Genomic DNA, 14,823 nt, shown 5'->3' with positions numbered 1-14,823 from the left:
CTATTTCAGTAATTAGATATACTCCAGTACTATTATGGTTTTCTCGTAAATGCGTTGGAGTTCTTATTTCAATCTAAAATTGTTTCTTATGGTATTATATATCTGATATTGCCCGAGTTTTTACCCTGAACACAAGGTGTGATTGTTATTTTCTACGTATTTATCGAAATATTTCTACTCTAACTTGCGTAGGTTTATAACTAGGTCAGAAATATCATTGTTCTCGCCTTAAGTTTTAAAGATCATATTCTATAAACAAATTGAAATATGATTAGAAAGTTGAATCAAAACAATCAGAAATCGATAAGGAAATATAAAACGGGTAACTATTTGAAGACAAATGCACTTTCAAATAATTTTGTGCATTTTACAGTCTTCAAAGGTGTTAGTATTAAACCTTACGAGGTAAACACAACACATACACGATTTCATAACTTAATTTGAAAATTCAGAATCAATATTAGCTTTAGGTTTAAGATGCTCTAATTTAATTTAGTATCCATTACTTTTATCCAATCAATATGAATTAAAGCTACTCACCCACAGTTTGGGTGAAATTTTCAACATGTTCATTTCATCCAAGTTTGGCATTGAAGGAATATATGTCACTGAGAAATAATAAAGTGGTTGAACATAACAGTTAGATATTGGTAAAAATGCAAGAAGAATGTAAATTTCCTGCATTATTCAAAAGCCTTACAACTATGTACGACCTTCTACACAATATGTTTGGTTATTTATAAGAATATCTTGCAGAATTCTTATGTCAATAAGTTTGGTACCTCCCTCTAATCACTTTCGAAGTACCTACTTTTGGTGGACTTTTTGAGAAAATTTTTTCCGCCTGAAATGCGTGGGTTAGTCCCTTTAACAAAGGAGTGTCAAGCTTTTCTTTAAAGTTAAAACAAATCTCTTCCCGGATCGACGTATATTCGGAAGGCTTCTGGAAAACGCATTGTTAAAGTGAATTGTATCATAAATATTGCCTTTTTGGAACTTCAAGTAATAAAATTATCCCTCCTTGTGGTAATGACAGTAACATAATAAGCATATCTCTTGGCACAAAATTAATATTTCTGCGTCATTTGTTGGAAAAGGTTTACTTATTAAGCATGTTATCTGGAATAATGTAATGTTATAAGTGTTATTAGAATAATTAGTTTTATTTAGTAATACATGCAGTTGTTTAAATGCAGATGTGCACATTTAATGTAACCTAGGCTACTGATACTAGAATTCTTATGAAATCTAAAATAATGCTTTATCTTATAAAAATCAAGTAAAATGGTTTATTTTAACATAACCTAGTTTAACTTTGGTACTTCAAAGAATTCTTCTAAATTAATCGTCAAAATGAAACAACTCTATCAGCAATCAGTGGAATAGAAGAATAAATACACTACAAAAGAACATTTTAAGAAGCATTTGCTTACTTTGTTGGCAAGATATCAATGAATCCACGGCAATAAAATTTATTTTTCTATGTTTACATTCTCATCCACCAGAGATTCGCCAAAATCACGAGACGAAAAAGGGAACCATGGTAAACCTCTCGTATGCGAGAATGATCTTTCATTGCGCAGACTTTCTTTATGTAAATTTAAAAGTATTTTTGTCCCAGCAGTAAATCGACATATTGTGGAATTCTCAACATTATATTTCTTTTTAGATTTTACAACAGTTTACTGTAGCTATACATCTATATTTGGAGAATTTTTCCGCAAGAAAACATCTAACAAATAGCTCATAAAACCAAGCAGTATATCTGAGTATCAGTAAAAGTACTGTTGTGAAATCGTCCGTTGAGGAAAACGAATACGCGTATGAGTAGCGGAAGGCGACAAACAACAAGGTGCTGTGGCGTGTGCTCCAGCACGAGCCCATAAAATATTTTACTTTGTATTGGCGCGCCAGCACGAAATATTTGTTGATGGTGCTCGACTCATTAAGAAATAAAAAGTTTCGTTCTGTTACGTCTTCAAACAGATCTCAAACATAACAAAACAATTTTTATTAGTAAGCTAATCTGTACAGGCTGCTTAATTACCTTTAAATAGTAATAAGACAAAGTCGCAAATATATTAGCGTGCACAAAACGTATGTAACGAAACTAAGTTACTACAAGAGTAGTGAAAAGCACCTCGAGTGTGGCTAAGACACCTTGAATAGGTCAGCTACCGGACAATGAATTAACTTACTTGACTTGCTTTAACAGAAAAACATAGTATGCTGCCAAAATGTGGTGAGAAATATACAGTTACAAGATTGCTATCGGTTTGCACTTTTATCGTTGCTAGGGATACTATGGTATCAATGGCATATAACCATTTTATCAAGCATATTAAACAGACATTTATTACAGGTATAAAGATATGTAGATTAACGTGATGCCGATGTGTAGCGATAAGACGTTTGCAAAGAGACGAGATTACGAAGAAATAAGTAAAATTATTCCAATTTTGATATAGTAAAAGTATAATATCTCATGTTTGATGTTACTAAACAATTTTCTAATTTTGTACATGAATATTTCAAAACCCATAAAGATTGTAGACTGATGCGAAACTGTTTTAATTATTGTAATTTCAGCTTTGTTTACCAAACGACTTTTACGTCATTATATTTGTGAGTGTAGCTCTTTGTGCACAGCTAATGTTATATCTGACTAGGCTGACTATATTTGATGTGGTTTGCTACATCTAAAACCTTATCCCTCTAAAACCTTATCTTACAGTAAAATATCTTAATGAAAGATTGGCATAGCATAACAACAATTAAGTTTCTTTCATTTGGATATGGATGTGTCTTATGTTTAGCAAACAGTTATCATTATTATCAATACTATATTATCCTACGAGTTTTTGTTACGCAAGTACTGATGCATTTAGTTTGGGTTGTAATTTATAGTGTAATTCATTTGTCAGTTGTGGCCAGTCGAATATTCTGCTCTATACTCTAAAAAGGACAAGACATAGATGTCATAAGATTAACCAGAATCAACCGGGTGACTCTTTAACATACGCACATACGCAGTAGTCATGAAAGGAACGATTCGTAAAATACAAAAAAGGTTAATGTAATTAATGGGCCACAAATAACCTAACGAACCACATAGATGTTATACCATGTACTCAAAGGCACAGCAACAGATGAAATACCAGTAAAGACAAATATCAAAGCAATGAAGTCCTAGTAGGCTTCAAAAATTGCCTTTCATGAACTCTTCTGTCCGTTCTATCTGAATTAATCACAGAGGAAAAAATTCGTCTAAAATCGCTATCTTATTAATTCATAGTTTCAAAGGTTGCTTTAAAGTTTGCAATCATTATATATCAAACTTCAATTTAACTGGAGTGAATAAAAAATACAATAGTATTAGTGCATGTGTGGTAAAATCTATATTTAATTCAACGAATTCTGACAATGAAGATATCCAGGATTTAAGCAGTCAGTTATCAATCAAAGAAACTGTTTGTTCTTTGTTTGATTATGGGTTTGAATGATCGGACGTTTGTAAATTTAATCATACAATTTTCTTTTGAAAAGGAATATTTGATCATAAGATTATTTTGAATAAAAAATTCAAAACTCAGAAAGTTTTTTTTTTATAATTTTCTTTGAAATCATGAAAAATGAAACAAATATCATACTTAATTTTATCAGATATTTTCGACAAACACTATAATAGATCTTAATACGGTATTTACAATCCAGTGATACAGACTGTGAATCATCTTGAAATGAGCCGTGCCATGAGAAAACCAACATAGTGGCTTTGCGACCAGCATGGATCCAGACCAGCCTGCGCATCCGCGCAGTCTGGTCAGGATCCATGCTGTTCGCTTTCAAAGCCTATTGCAATTAGAGAAACCGTTAGCGAATAGCATGGATCCTGACCAGACTGCGCGGATGCGCAGGCTGGTCTGGATCCATGCTGGTCGCAAAGCCACTATGTTGGTTTTCTCATGGCACGGCTCAAATGATGATTATTCTAAATGCTATAGATAACATCAACATGCAACCTGGGAACAGATGTCGAAACCACATTACATTCATTATTAATGTTGATGCACTTTACATGATATTGACCGTTTTTATTGACAACCTTTGTTAGGATCGTTAGGTAACGACTATAACCACTAGTGCTAATGTTGATGCCATTTACTGGATATTGACCATTTTATTGAACAGCTTATATTGTTGATGTTGATACAATAATTATAGCGTCTAGTATAGCTCATACAGTGCAAGTAAAGGTGGTTAATCAGACTTTGGCCAAGTGAAACAATTGAAGGTCTAATAATTGACATTTGTTTATGGGCAATAAGTGCTTGATACATGATGGATTCTTTAATGGGCTATTTTTAAAATTTTACGTTCCTTTCTTGGTTGCCGAAATGAGATAGAGTTATTTAAGCATAAGTATTGATTTGATGAAGAATTATGAATTATATGAATATAAGAACTACTGTATTATTTCTTAAAGACTGACATTAACAATTACATGTAAAGCCGAAACTTTATAAATGTAAGTTTGTAAAATTACCATATTTAAAATTTTACTCCCCTTTGCCAGCTGTGGTTGTACAACCGAAACAGATTGAAAAAAAAGTGAATTCGGAAACTATACATTCTTTCATACTTAAGCAAAGGCGGTAATTACAAAATGTGATAAAACACAATGAAATATACATTTCTATTTCACTCCATATATAACGGTCATTTTGTTCCGGCTTAAATAAATCTTTTATAGAATATAAGAAAAGTAAAAAATGTCATAAAATGTTGCATAAACGTGACTGATCTCCTTTAAAATTATGTTTCAGAAGCAGATATTATTGGTTTGCTTCCTCTCCGTATAACTGAAATACAAAAAGCTTATAACATAGTATGGCTATGTAACTGTATGGGATATTGCAGTGTCGGATAGTGTTGTTCTCATTCATTTACATTAATAAATCATGTAGTATATAATATGTAGCCGAGATGGCAAGAGTGTCATCAAAGGAGTCTAAAGATGAGATGCATAACTGATATTTATTTTAAAAAATAAATGAAAAATAATAATCTTCATATGTAGAAAACAGAACAACACCAACACCCTTTATCATGGCCAGCGTATATTTTCTTTGCTATTTTACTGATTATAGTATTCTTCATCGGAACAATAGCCAACATCACTGTTCTGGCATTATTTCTAAGGTAAGCCATCTAACCCTTTACAGCACTTTATGTAAGATTTGCTGATTAGAAAATTATTTCAACTCTACCTCTGTCCACAATCACTGAACAGCTTATTTATAGAGATTTGTATATGGTAATGTTAACATCCATAATCTTTATATTATAAAAGATAGTTAAGGAGTTATGTTTTATCTACGTCGCATTTTTGTCAATGTCTTTAGTAAGAGTGCAAAACTTAAAGGTACTCGCCACAGTTTTGGTGAATCTTTTCAACATGTTGAATTCCACCAAGTTTGCCATATATTACACTGAAAATGATAGAGTGGGTGAAAACTAAGTTAGATATTGGTAAAAATGCAAGAAGAATGTAACAAACTATATTTTCTGCATCATTTTAAAATACTACATTTGCACAAGTTTTCTTTTTGCTCATGAGAATATCTTTCAAAACTCTTATGTCAATAACTTAGTGCCACTTGTCATTTTAAGATTATTCCCATTTTTTGGATTACATTTCGCCTAGGATGTGTGGGTTAGTCCCTATAACTTGCAAATGTGACATGTTCAACAAGTCAGAAAAGGTAACCACACGATCGTCTCCTTGGGATCGTCAGACCTTACTAAATATTTCTACTTATAGTATTATATATCTAATATTGCCCGCGTTAATACCCTGAACACACATTGTTATTTTCTACGTATTCATCGGAATATTTCTACTCGAACTTGCGTCGGTTTGTCACTTAGTCGGAAATTTCATTGTTGTCGGCTAAAGTTTTCAAGATTGTATTCTATAAACAAATTTAAACATGATTCGAAAGTTGAACCTAATCAGTCAGAACTCGATAAGGAAATATAAAACGGGTAACTATCTAAATACACTTTCAAATAATTTTGTGCATTTTACACTCTATAAAGATGTTAGTATTATGAAACAAATAGAAAACCTAAAGAAATAAACACAACACATATACGATTTCATAACCTAATTTGAAAATTCAGAACCAATATTAGCCTTAGGTTTAAGATTCTCTGATTTAATTCAATATTCTTTCTTTTATCAAATCAATATGAATTAAAGCTACTCGCCTACAGTTTGGGTGAAAATTTTCAACATGTTCATTTCATCCAAGTTTGGCATAGAATGTATATATGTCATTGAAAAATGACAAAAGTGGTTGAACATAACAGTTAAATATTGATAAAAAAGCGAGAAGAATATAAAATTTTCTGCATTATTTCAAAAGCGTTACAACGATGTACGACCTTCTGCACAATATGTTTGGTTATTTATAAGAATATCTTGCAAAAGTCTTATGTCAATAAGTTTGTACTTCTAGTCACTTTCAGGGTACCCACCTTTTATGGATTTTTTAGAGAAAAATTTTTCGCCTTAAATGCGTGGGTTAGTCCCTTTAACAAAAGAATGTCAAGCTTTTCTTTAAAGTTCAAAGCATCTCTTCCTGGATCGACGTACATTCCAACGCCTTGTTGAAGTGAATTGTATCATAAATATTTCCGTTTTGGAACTTCAAGTAATAAAACTATCCCTCCTTGTGGTAGTGACAATAACATAATAAGCATATCTCTTAGCACAAAAATAATATATCTGCGTCATTTGTTGGAAAAGGTTTACTTATTAAGTATGTTTTCTGGAATAATGTCATTTTATAAAGTTTTATTAGAATAAAAATTGTAAAATGCAATAGTTATCTATAACACACGAAAAAGAAAACAGCAAATTAGAACAATACTGTTCAGTTAGATTGAAAATAATTATCTAAAGTAAATATCTAACAGTAATTTTTTTTATTAATGAATCTCTCAAATTGTTCCATTTATATATGCACGTGTTTTATGTATAGTTAACAGTTTTGTAACAATCACGCCAATGCTATAGTTTTTTTTCGTGCAGGTACTGTTGCATTTAGACTGGCTTGTAATTTATATGTCAGTGAAAGAGAATAATTTGTGATTAAAATATAAACTGTTTTGTATCTTACTTTTATAAAAGGACAAATATCCAACAAGAAAAGCCAGAATCCCCCGGGTGACTCGTAACACACGCAATGGTAACACAAGGCATGATATATATACCACAAACAGGTTATTGTACAATGTATATAATCAGGAGCAATTAACCTTACAAATCATACTAATGTTTATGCATGTACCTTATGGCTTTTGCAAACAACAGAGCAACAAGGGAAACATCATTAAAGACAAGTATTAAAGAAATGAAGTCATAGTGGGCTTTCAAAAAACATATCATGAAGTCTTCTGCTTGTTCCGTCAGACAAAATCAAAGAAATAAATCATCCGAGACCGCTGTCTTGTTAATGCATGATATAATAAATCGTTGGAAAATTATATACCTACCGCAGGGCATCTGTGAATAAAACTGCAACAGCTTAAGTGCGTGCATTTACAGACAGGCTGATTACACAACAAAATCTATATTTACTTGAATGAACTCTGATAAGTAAAGATATTCAGGTTGAAGCAGTCAATCAATTATGTATTAAAGAAACTGTGTTTATTCTTTATTTGATAATACTTTTAAGTTTGATTGCTCAGACGTTCGTTCAATCAAACACCCAACTTTTTTATGCTTTCTTATGTAAATGAATTGTTATCATAAGATTAATATGAATGAAGGTTTTGCAAACTCGATGCAAAAACACAACTTGAAGCTATGCAGAATGATACATTATCCTTACTTAATTTTATAAGAGATATTCAAAAACCCCTCTAACATTTCTAAATAGGTTATTTACGATGTAGTAGTACAGTCTGAGAATCATTTCGAAATGATCATTATCCTCAATCCTCGATAACATCAATTCAGTGAACAGATATTTACAAGATAAAATCGAAACCACATTAAGTAACGACTATAACCACCACTAGTGCTAATGTTGATGCCGTTTTTGTGATTTTGACCATTTTATTCAACAGCTTTAATACAATTTAGTCTAGTACAGCTCATACAGTCCGGTTAATGATGGTTAATCAGATTTTGTCAAGTTATGGATTAGCTATAAAAGCTTTAATATGTGATTATCTGTCTGTTAGTGCTTAATGAAATTTGTAAGAAGATCCCCCGGAAGCATGAAATGCATTCAAGCAAACTAATTGCAGGCAAGGCTAGATCGAGTCTGTTCATGAGAGATAATGGAAAGTGCAACACAAGAAGATACATTTGAGATTTTCACTGGGGCAATTTGATTTTTCTACCTTAGTTGCCGAAACAAGATAGAACTTTTTCAGCGTAAATGTTAAGTAGACCAGCATACTTAGCTTATGGATAGTGTTGTTATCTTCTTTTCCCCTCTTTGTGTAAATCCAATACCAATTATTACAGTGTATAGGTATACAACTATATGGGATATTTCATCATCGGAAAAATAGGCAACTTCACTGTTCTGGCATTATTTCAAAGGTAAGCAACATACCTGTTATAGCACTTTGTGTAAAATTTGCCGATGAAAAATTGCTTACCATGACTTTAACAACTTGATTAACTGTACAAATGAATGAAGCCTGTTCAGCTCATCTTGCTCGTTTTATCATATTAAAGGAACAGGAATGAAAACATTTAGAAATCTGATTTGGAATTTGTCAAAAATACTTTTTTGCGATCATCTACATAGAGTCTTCGAATATGTTACCAAACGATATGTCCGCCAGGTAGCCTTGACACTTTTTTCTTTATTCTTTATGTATATAGGAGGGATTGTTCATACGTCTTCATGTCAATAACCGCTTACCCATCCAGTGAATATTTTATAGAAACGTTACCAGGGTCTACCATCAGTATCCAAGCTATCCTGATCTGATTTGCAAGATAGCCAAGTCAGATTTCCATTCAAAGATAAATGTACACCTTAAATAGTAGCTTTCAATTTACTATTGCAGACATATTTCTTGGCTGAGTATTAACCAAATATGTTTAAACTGTGGAGTTTGGTACACCATTTAAGGACCATAATGGCTTTTATTTTTAATTTCTGTCTAGATTCTATGAAGCAACATACTTATTACATTGCCTCTTTACTACGAGTAAGAATGGATTTCTGTCCGCTTCCTTTTAATAGCTTATGTTCGTCAGGTTGTTTACATTTAAACACATTTATATATCGTTTTGTATGTGATGTTGTTAATATCTATGATTGAGTTAGAAAGATTGTTACATAGGTGTTTTTTAAATCTACGTTGAATTTTACTTTCCATATCTTTAGTAACAAAACTAGAATCACAAGTGTTATGAAATGTGTGAATATATTTAGCCAGTTAGGAACATAACGGTCACAGTGTGCGATCCTCGTACTGGGATCGTTGGTCCTTACTATACATTTCTACTTTACTAATTTAATGTGCTCAGTATTATTTTTCACATCCTCGTCGGAAAATTTGTACTTCAACTTGCGTCAGTATGTCACTTGGTTGGAAATTCAGACGTGTGTTTTAAAGATTGCATTCTTTGAACAAATTTAAATATGATTACTAAAGCTGATATTGATCAGGGAATATAAAAATGGGAAATTTTCTGAATACATACTTTCAAAAAACTTGTTATGTTAGTTTCATGAAACAAATTGAAAACCTAACGAGACAAAAACATACACTTTCACAATTTGATTGAAAATACAGAATTGCTTTAGTGGGCTCTCCGGTTGTTTAAAATTCTCTGATTTAATATCGGTATCCTTTACTCTTATAAAATCAATAAGACTTTTTGTTTTTTTTTTAATTTCAGCCCACAAGGGGCCCATTTATTATCCCCGTCCATGATGTGATGGGGTCGGGGACCCATCCCACATCACATCTTACAGACATAATATAAACATAGATAAAAGTTAAAACAAATTTCAGAGCATAGTATATACTTAGTGTAGTAACAATGTTATCAAACTATTCAATACCTACTCTGGACAGTCCACAGGCAGAGTGTCTTTTCTTGGAAAATCATCAATATAATACAATATAATATATATATATATATATATATATGTATAAGTATAAACAGGGTTCCGACTTCCACTTTGTCTTTTATTTTTAAACTGTTTCCTAAAATCCTCGAATCTACATGCAATGACTATATAGTTGTTTGGGATACTCATTTTTAAACCTTTTTTCTTTTTTGGAACCCCGTAGACACTGAATAAGGAAGTAAGACAGTTTGAATCACACTTAGGCCTTTTTGTACTTTTGTCTTTCTTTTTTCTTGGCAGAGGCCCTTTTTTCCTTTTCTTTCTCTGTTTGGGACCTCTTGTTCTCTAAATCAATAAGACTTAATAAAAATGTCAAGGTTTTCCTTTAAGGTATTTTTTCCTTGATCATTAATAAGTCTTTCATTATTGAAGGCAATAAATTTATTTCTGGATGACGCCGTCTTAAAGCAAATTGTATAATAATTATTGTTCCCTTTGTAGGGAAATGCGAGTAATAAAATGATTTGTTCTTGTGATTTATTGCGAAAATGTAACAAAGATCTTAAAGAATACAAAAGTAATGCTTTTCTGTGTAATCTCGTGGGACTGGCTGACAGGTTTTTCTGGAGTTACGGGATCTGATAATGAGGGATGAGAAATGAAAATGTTAAAATGTAATATATATCATGTTGAAAACGACTTGTTCCTAGTTTCATAGCCTTATGATCTCCATGAACGTCCAAATTTTGCAGGAACTATTTGCAAAACAGAATATTCTTAACTATCGACAAAGTACATTTTGCATACATGAATCTAACAACGGCCATGCTCATATATACATATGTAGTTCTTCGAAAAAAAAAAGACAAAGCTCGATCTCACTCTGGTGTATACTAAGAATGAAACGTTTCAGTCTCAATTAAAACAGTATCATTCTAATTCTATTCGTCAGTAAATATGATTACATAACTCACGAACCATTTATCTTTTTACCATAATCAAAAATGAACATGACGTTTTATTCTTCTTAGAGCAGTATTTTTGCTAATTATCTAACTAGAATTTGGAATTCTTGTTTAAAAGAAAATTATTCTGACGTCGCCTTTGGCTCGTGTGAAAAAGTTGATATTTCCTAGTAAAGAGCAGGTTTTTTGCGTCGAGCACAATTTACAATTAGTATATATTATTTATACACATGTAGACTAAATTGCTCTTATTGTCATAATTACATCTTAGCTATAAAGAATCTTACCAAGTACCGGTTATTTAATGACAAAAAAGAGATTGTTATTTAGCCAGTGATCTATTAAATGCATTTAAAAAAAGAATGTCAAGCTTCTCATTAAAGTATGTATCTGTTTCTGAATGTAAACTTCCATTTACATATTATTGTTTTGTAGCACTTTCTCGACAGCCTAGCAGTAGAGCGCCCGGTACGAGTGCGGAAGGGCGCTGTTTCGCTCCCCGGCAATGTCATATTGAAAACGTATAAAATGGTACCAGTGGCTTCATCTCTTCGCGCTCAGCATTAAGATAATAGTACTACAACTGCTCAGCGGTGGTTATTTCAATGTGACTGGGTAGAGCATCAAATGACGTGTCTATGGTGTGATTTTTCAGTGAGGCAGCAGTAAAAAGTTGTCTTCACTGCTCCAAGTAGACACCGTCGTTGATATGACTGAAAAGTGCTGAATGAAAGAGACACACACATATTTGAGTGACTTCAAATCAAATGTTATCATAGATGCTTTACTACCTGCAAGTGATCTTTCATAAAACAAAGAGAATCAGTTTTAACGTCTAAGAGTGGTCGATAGGCAACATTACAATGAAACTTTGTAGACTATCAGAATATAGACACCTTGTGGAAACAAAGACTTGGAACTAGGGTAATATGTAAATATTCTTAGTCTAATAACATGTCAGGCTTTCGAAATTAAGTTATCATACAAATAAAATGTAAAGGTTTTCTAATTTTGTAACTTCGAATTCCCTGAAAAATATATAACTACACATATCAACTGATAGAGGCATGCAAAATGTTTTAATATTTCTGTAAAAGGAAAAACGGTAACCATTGTTTTGCAAGGTACCCTATAGTAAGTGTATTAAAGCACTATTATATGTACTAAGTGTTAAATTGTGCCATCAAAGAGTCAGTATTACTAAATAAAATCTATAAGAAGATCCCATGGAAGCACAGAATGCAGCCACGCAAAATTATAGCAGACTCGGTTTGATTGAATAAGTCACATCAAAGACATCGTATATGCTTCAGTAACCCACATCTTCTAAATCGATATGCTATGGTCTTGATCACCATGGTGATCTATGTTTTGTCTTGATGGTGGCAAAATAATCATATAATAATTGCGCTTAGACGAAACTCGTAAGTTACTTAAAAATAAAGGATTATTAGTATTAAAATAAAATGCTGATGTTTTATTCTAACAAAATGTCACCATATCTATGTTTCAGAAAGCTTGTTAGAAGCTTATAAGTCATGACACATGGTAAACTAGCCATAAAACGAACACAAGAGATAGCTTCTTATCAATAAATGGAAGTACCAGATCGACTTTTATAAGTTAAGTGTGTAAAGTTTTATTAAGTTATGAGGCTTATATCAAACTTTTCAGATCAATCCTCGTATCATTATGTATATTAGATAAGATTTTTCAATGAAAAATACACTAAAGTTCCTGTTACTTATGAGTAGGTATCACAAGTACTTTATTATTCTAAATTGTTTAGCTTGCCACTTACTGTCTTGAGTTCGAAAGCACGTTTGGGGTAAGGAATTCTGTCAAATGGCGAAGCTATCCACGAGTTTATGGACGGCCGCTGGCTCAGGCTAGGTATCCATTCATACCTAAAATAATTCTGGAACTTTATCCAAGCCTTCTTCTAAAAACGAAAGCTGCAGTCACCATGCAAAATATACTTGTCGCCGTAGCATTTAAATGAATGAAAACAAAAATCAACGAAATAGTTTTCAATGTGAATGTTTTGTGATACAGTTTTTATAAGAATATAGCCAGGTGTCACATTCGCAAGGTCTCTGCTAGTGTGTCTTCCATTTTGCATTATGTTTTATTAGCTTTACCTTAAGTACATTATATACACAGAAATGCATAATAGAAATAAAGTCTCTAAGAAGATCCTTTTGAAGGATTGCACGGAACCAAGGAATGTAATAGCAGACTCGGCTTGATTTTTCACGAGTGGCAATGAAATGTAAAACACTCCTCTCATGACCCTAATGAGTGCCAAGACAATTACTTGCCGTTCTTTTTTGTAGACATTCTGAAATGCTTAACACAACCATAATCTGGGAAATGAAATGCATTTAAAGACTCTATAGTTCTCACTCAGTTTTATTAACGTTTCGGCCATAAGGCCTTTATTAAAATGACAAATTCCGAGAATTACTCTACATCATGGCGTCTCATAATATAACAACATTTGAAATACAAAACCGGAACTGACGTAACGTTATTAAACGTCAACGTCAAATCCCGCTAAAAGTCGATACACATTTATGATGCACAAGAACTGTCTTCTGGCCTAATGAAGTTATGATTAAAAATTAAAAGACTTAATGGGCAGAAACACATCAAGCTAGTGAAGTCCCAATGCCATCATGGGAGAAAAAATTATCCTAGTCAATGCGTTGGTAGGACAATGAAAGTTTATATACCATAGATATATGACAAACAAAAAGCTAAAACAAACAAAGATACTCATAAAATTTTGCACTTAACCATTAGATCATTACTAAAATGAACAAAAATAAATTTAAAAACGAATAGTTTATCACAAAACAAAATAGAAACTATAAAAAATAGGCAAATTTTACGTATAAAGGGAAGTAATTACAAAAAAAAAATCTATGTAAGTATTGGAACCAGTAAAATATGACAAGTATGTATCCGAAACTAACACAAATGTGCGTTAAAGGCAGATAAAAGGACATAATATATGAAAGAAATACATACTGAGAATATATTAATGGGTCGCAACGACAAACAACCAAAAACGCTTACTTAAAACCAAAATACCTCCGGATATTAAATGTTCCTTAAGCATCAATTTGATTGAGTTTATTTATATTCTCTCCAAAGAACCCCAAGTTTCGCTTTCGTGTTAAGTCCATTTGGCGCTTCTGTCTGCAACTCGTGGATCCACTCAAGCTCCTTGATCTGTCGGTAGTATCTACTGTTTTCCTTCATGTGTTCTAACACCGACACCCCGACATCACCTATGCTATGACCAGGCGTACTGAAATGTTCTGCCACTGGTTTCGTACGTTTCAGCCGTATGTCTGCTTCATGTTCTCGCAATCTCTCCTTCAGCGATCTTGACGTTTCACCAATATACACAATTTTATCACACTGGATACAGTTTATCCCATATACCAGGTTCCATGCCTGGCAGGTTTGAGTTCGCTCTATCCGTGCCGCTATAGCCTTGTCATTATTGTGCCTCCCTTTGTTTATCATTTCACATACCACGCACTTTCCGTTACATCTTGGTTTCAAATCGCCCGTTTGGTATTGCTTCATAACCTTGTTTGTCTTTCCATGTACCAAAAGGTCAGAAATATTCGTGTCCCTGCGGTAAGCTACAATTGGGGTGTCACTGAATATATGTTTCATTCGTTCTGATTTGTGTAAAGTGTTCATATGTTTACGTACAATATTAT

This window comes from Mercenaria mercenaria, chromosome 2 (genome assembly GCF_021730395.1).
Source record: "Mercenaria mercenaria strain notata chromosome 2, MADL_Memer_1, whole genome shotgun sequence".
NCBI lineage: Eukaryota > Metazoa > Mollusca > Bivalvia > Venerida > Veneridae > Mercenaria > Mercenaria mercenaria.
The sequence above is the reverse complement of the archived record's forward strand: the minus strand, read 5'-3'. Positions refer to the sequence as shown.